The sequence below is a fragment of the Rhinoraja longicauda genome, chromosome 4 (assembly GCF_053455715.1).
Source record: "Rhinoraja longicauda isolate Sanriku21f chromosome 4, sRhiLon1.1, whole genome shotgun sequence".
In the NCBI taxonomy this organism is placed as follows: domain Eukaryota; kingdom Metazoa; phylum Chordata; class Chondrichthyes; order Rajiformes; family Arhynchobatidae; genus Rhinoraja; species Rhinoraja longicauda.
In genome coordinates this window covers 90,807,707-90,813,706 of record NC_135956.1, presented here as the reverse complement: position 1 = coordinate 90,813,706, position 6,000 = coordinate 90,807,707, and the positions used below count along the sequence as shown (strand labels likewise).

General features: G+C 47.0%; 3 non-coding genes across 3 annotated transcripts; all 3 read right to left on the bottom strand.

Annotated features, from left to right (window-relative positions):
* Positions 1–1,697: 1,697 nt before the first annotated feature.
* Positions 1,698–1,783, bottom strand: trnay-gua (transfer RNA tyrosine (anticodon GUA)). Its single transcript is given in 2 exon segments — positions 1,698–1,733; positions 1,747–1,783. It is a non-coding gene; the product is annotated as a tRNA-Tyr (tRNA).
* A 1,714-nt stretch (positions 1,784–3,497) lies between these two features.
* On the bottom strand, positions 3,498–3,583 carry trnay-gua (transfer RNA tyrosine (anticodon GUA)). Its single transcript is given in 2 exon segments — positions 3,498–3,533; positions 3,547–3,583. It is a non-coding gene; the product is annotated as a tRNA-Tyr (tRNA).
* Positions 3,584–4,511: 928 nt separating this feature from the next.
* On the bottom strand, positions 4,512–4,597 carry trnay-gua (transfer RNA tyrosine (anticodon GUA)). The gene is given in 2 exon segments: positions 4,512–4,547; positions 4,561–4,597. It is a non-coding gene; the product is annotated as a tRNA-Tyr (tRNA).
* Positions 4,598–6,000: the final 1,403 nt, after the last annotated feature.

Genomic DNA, 6,000 nt, shown 5'->3' with positions numbered 1-6,000 from the left:
GCCTATAAACATGTTCCGCAGCCCCTTCTTGGCGGGCTGACTGCGAAATAGGGCCGATGCGTCGCTCTCTGGGCCGCTCCACCGACTGCCGCTGGGCCTCGAGACCCGATTAACCAAGTCCTCTCGGGTGTGCCGCTCCCTGACGAGCGCGTCGGCTTTCTTGGCGAACGCTACCGGATCTTCAAACGAGACGTCGGCCAACACTAGCCTGACGTCCCGGGGTAGTTTCTCCCGAAATGCCGCTTCACTCCCACCTGTGACATTCTGCGTGTTCGCTTCAGATCTTACGTTCGGGGTCACCAATGTAGTGAGTCCAAAACGAGCGTTATTATCAAAAGACTTTATTCTTGGTAAAAACCGTGACAAGGCGCAACGCACTTACTTTGGACACACACTACTTAACTAGCTAATATAATCTAATCTCATCTCTCCAGTTTGGCGCCAGACACAACTATACCTCGCGCTCTCGCACCACGTGACCCGTTAGCCCAACCGAGGGTTCGAGACCCCCCCGCCAATCCGTATGTCCCTACATGATATGATTATAATTGACCCATTCACTGTGTACAGATACAGGATAAGGGAATAACATTTAGTGCAAGATAAAGCCAGTAAAGTCCAATCAAAGATCGGATCACCAATGAGGTAGATCATAGTTCAGGACTGCTCTCTGGTTGTGGTAGGATGATTCAGATGCCTGATAACAGCTGGGAAGAAACTATCTCTGAATCTGGAGGTGTGCGTTTTCCCACTTCTATACATTTTGCCAACAGGAGAGGGGAGAAGAGGGAGTGGCCAGGGTGTGACTCATTCTTGATTATGCTACTGGCCTTGCCATGGCAGCATGAGGTATAAATAGTCAATGGAACGGAGTTTGATTTGTGTGATGGTCTGGACTGTGTCCACAATGCGCTGTAATTTCTTGTGGTCTTGGACGGAGCTGTTCCCAAACCAAGCTGTGATGCATCCCAATAAAATGCTTTCTATGGTGAATCTGTAGAAGTTGGTGAGAGTCGTTGGGGAAATGCCGAAATGCCTCAGCCTTCTAAGGAAGTATGCTTTCTTGGTCATTGCTTCAATGTGGGTGGTCCACAGAAAGTTGTTGGTGATATTGACTCCTAGGAATTTGAGTTTTTCAACCATCTCTACTTTGGCTCCTTCAATGCAAACTGTGTTATGTGAACCGCTTCCCTTCCTGAAGTCGATCATTATCTCCTTTATCTTGCTGATATTGGGAGAAAGGACCGGCAACATTGATAAACGATGTATTATTTTCTGGCATGACTGCTGTTAACATAGGTGTCATTTCAGATTATACCATTCCCCGGAGATGCAACTGTTAGAAGTAGACCACCAGGCTGCACACATAAGATGTAAAGTGAGATGGACACAAAATGCTGGAGTAACTCAGCAGGACAGGCAGCATTTCTGGAGAGGAATGGGTGATGTTTCGGGTTGAGACCCTTCTTCAGACTCAGCCTGAAGAAGGGGCTCAACCTGAAACATCACCCATTCCTTCTCCTTCAGTGAAATACACAATGAAGTAGCACTTTTTAGCAAATGCTCCGCTAACCTTGGGTATTTAGCGAGTTCAATCCATATCCACATTTGCCAGTGGTCGGATGTGACCAGTTCTTTCCGTCCTCGCTGCTGGGCTGTTCTGGAATTGCTGCTTAAAGTAACAAAAGGCGAATAACTCCTTCGAGCCGGAATTGAACCAGCGACCTAAGGATGACTATATTTCCACTACAGTCCTCCGCTCTACCAACTGAGCTATCGAAGGAAAGCCATCAGCAAGCTGGTCTGCTTTTGTTCTTTGCCTTTAACATCCAGCAGCCCATGTGATGAAGTAGCATTTGGGAGCACATGATGTGCTAGATATAAAAACATAGAAAATAGTTGCAGGAGTAGGTCATTCGACCCTTGAGCCAGCCAGCACTGCCATTCAATATGATCATGGCTGATCATCCTAAATCAATACCCCATTTAGTGATTTGATGCTGGTTCATTCCTTGTGGTTATTAGTAGTAGACTGATGCGACCAGTTCTTTCATTGCTGCTAAGCAGTGCGGAAAATGCTGCTGAACGTAACAAAAGTTGATCAGAAGATTGTAGGTTCGACTCCTACCTGGCTCGTTATCTTGCTCTGCACTATGTTTTGCAAGGCCTGTCCCCTGCCTTAGCCTTTCCTACTAGACTGGCAATTGATTTCTTCACACATAATTCTCGTAGCCGGATGGTTGGCACCTCAATTCTCATACACGATATCAGAATTACTTGCAACTTCTCAAAGAGTCAGAGTGATACAGCTTGGAAACGGGACCTTCAACCCAACTTGCCCACACCGGTCAACATGTCCCAGCTACACTAGTCCTACCTGCCCACATTTGGTCCATATCCCTCCAAACTCGTCCGATTGGGATAGTCCCTGCCTCAACTGCCTCCTCGGGCGGCTTGTTCCATACATCCACCACCCTTTGTGTAAAAAAGTGAACCCTCAGATTCCTATTAAATTGTTTCTCCTTCACCTTATACCTATGCCTCTTTATCTCTTTTCTTTCCATCCAAAGTAGACCAATATTTCTTGACTGCACCAAAAACTGATACGATTCGCCGACTCTCCTCATACCTGCAACTCCGCATGTGCACATTTCAAGCAAGAGACTGGCCGGCACCTGCATCCAATGGAGAATGCTGAATCGGTCCCACTACGTCTCACTTGTTAAGTGAGCTATTTGAACTAATTCCCCAACACTTATGCCTTTGTTTTAATCTCCACCACAGCACAACTTCATCAACATAGATAGACACCAAGTACTGGAGTAACTCAGCGAGTCAGGCAGCATCTCTGGACTTTTTGGAATACGACCCTTCTTCAAACTTCTTCAGACACATTACTAAAGCGTATTGTCTCTAAACTTAAACACTCATCCTTCCACATTCTGCTGACACGTCGTGATGCAAAACAGCATTACCACCTTTCAAGCACAAAGGGGAAAGAATTGATCGCGATCCGAGGAGAACTGTTTTCACACAGATGAACTGGCTAAATTTCAAGCAACACTGCCAAACAATCTTTTCTGAGATGCCTGCTATTAATGCAGGTGTTCTTTCAGAGTCTAGCACTCACTACTGGTGTGGAGATGCAATTGTTGAAAGTAGACTGCCATGTGCAGAGTGCATACAGACATGAAGAGAAGTATCCTTGTGCTTTGCTGATTGGGTGTTATGTTATCCAGTCGTTATTCAGCAGAGTGTATTTCTGCTGATTTCCTACTGCTTCAAGACAAATCATTGCTGAGCCTGGTGTTACTGTTCCAGCAGCCCACCTAACGAAGTAGCCCTTTGAAGCACACGATCAGCTAAACAAGCCTTGGGTCATTAGTGATTTCATACTTGTTCATTCCTTGTTTATTTGCCAGGTGCAACCAGTTCTTTCTATCATTGCTGCTGGGCTGTGCGGGAAATGCTGTTTAAAGTAACAAAAGTTGAGCAAATCGTTCGAGCCGGAATTGAACCAGCGACCTAAGGATGACTATGTTTCCACTACAGTCCTCCGCTCTACCAACTGAGCTATCGAAGGAAAACCACAAATAAATTTGTCTGCTTTCATTCTTTGTTGTTAACATAATGCCCTTCGCTGCCTGCAGTCTGGGTACCTGCTGCAGTGCGCAAACACTTGCATCTGCCAACTTACCACAATAGCTTGGGCCAACACGTCTGAGTACAGATTTGACTCCGATTGGCTCATTGTCTTGCTCTGCACATTGTTTTGCAAGCCCTGTCCCCTGCCTTTAGCCCTTGTTACTGGACTTGCAATTGATTTCCTCACACCTCATCCTTGTAAGCAGACGGTTGGCACCTCAATCCTCACACACGATATATGGATCACTTGCCACTTCTCTTTATCTTTTCTCTTTGCTACAACAAAAGTAGACCAACATTTTTTGACTGCTGCAAAAACTGACAAGATTCGCCATCTCTCCACCTCAGCAAGTACATGTATCAAGCAAGAGACTGGCCGGCACCTGCAACCAAAATACCAATGGAGAATGCGGGCATCGATCCCGCTACCTCTCACATGCTAAGCGAGCGCTCTACCATTTGAGCTAATTCCCCAACACATATGCCTTTAAAAAATGTTCACTCTCCACCACAGCACAAATGCAGTTCAACAAGCAATTTCATCAATTTTCAGATGTCCGTTCAATATCTCAGCGTAAATTCTCACACTTCCACATATTCTCACAGAGTTTGTGCTGATTTCTTACAGCTTCAAATCATATCAAACATCACATGTTACTGTTCCACGTTGGTGTAACTGTTCCATCAGCATATGTAATGAAGTAACACTCCAGAGCACATGCTCTGCTAGACTAGGTTTAGGTATTTAGTGATTGATTGCTGGTTCATTCTTTGTGATCACAGCCAGAGGTCAGATGCGACCAGCTCTTTCCTTCGGTGCTGGGCTGTGCGGAAAATGCTGCTGAACGTAACAAAAGCTGTGCAGCTCCTTCGAGCCGGAATTGAACCAGCGACCTAAGGATGACCATGTTTCCACTACAGTCCTCCGCTCTACCAACTGAGCTATCGAAGGAAAGCCACCAGCAAGCTTGTCTGTTTTCGTTCTTTGCTGTTAACATTTTGCCCTTCACTGCCCATTGTCGGGGGGCCTGCTGGAGCATGAACACCCTATTATATTGTGCAATAGACAATAGGTGCAGGAGTAGGCCATTCAGCCCTTCGAGCCAGCACCGCCATTCAATGCGATCATGGCTGATCACTCTCAATCAGTACCCCGTTCCTGCCTTCTCCCCATACCCCTCACTCCGCTATCCTTAAGAGCTCTATCCAGCTCTCTCTTGAAAGCATCCAACGAACTGGCCTCCACTGCCTTCTGAGGCAGAGAATTCCACACCTTCACCACTCTCTGAGTGCACGTCGAGTTGATTGCATTAGTCAAAACAGGGTGGACCACATGAAGGTTGCAATCTCCCAGGATATCAGCAGAGTGCTAACCCAATACTTGAAGGGGATGGAGGAGTACTTCACCTTCTGGCGACTTCGCCCCAACCCATCCAAGACAACTGTCACTGCCTTTCACCTCAGCAATCGGCTGGCCAATGCAAAGCTCCAAGTGTGCTTTCGTGGTAAGCTGGTGAAGAATGAGGAATTCCCCAAGTACCTCGCAGTCACCCTGGACCGCACCCTCACTTATCGTGCACACCTGAGGAGGGTGGCTGATAAACTGAAAGTAAGGGTCACCATCATCAGGAAACTTGCAGGCAACAGCTGGGGATCCAATGCACACGCCCTTCGTACCGCAAGCTTAGCCCTAGTCTACTCAACAGCCGTGTTTTGCTCAACAGCTTGGGCTAATAGCTGCCACACCAAACAAGTTGACACTGTCCTTAACTCTGCAATGCGGGTTATCACAGGGACGCATAAGTCAGCACCTGTCCTCTCTCACATCGCCCCTCCCAGCATACGCAGAACAGACAATAGACAATAGGTGCAGGAGTAGGCCATTCGGCCCTTCGAGCCTGTACGCACCGCCATTCACCGTGATCATGGCCTGACATCCACAATCAGTACCCCGTTCCTGCCTTCTCCCCATATCCCTTGACTCCGCTATCATTAAGAGCTCTATCTAACTCTCTCTTGAAAGCATCCAGGGAATTGGTCTCCACTGCCTTCTGAGGCAGAGAGTTCCACAGATTCTCAACTCTATGAGTGAAAAGGTTTTTCCTCATCTCCATTCTAAATGGCCTGCCCCTTATTCTTAAACTGTGGCCTCTGGTTCGGGACTCCCCCAACATCGGGAACATGATTCCTGCCTCTAGCGTGTCCAATCCCTTAATAATCTTCTATGTTTCAATAAGATGCCCTCTCATCCTTCTAAATTCCAGAGTACACAAGCCCAGTCACTCCAGTCTTTCAACATACGGCAGTCCCACCATTCCGCAAATTAACCTCGTGAACCAATGCTGCACTCCCTCA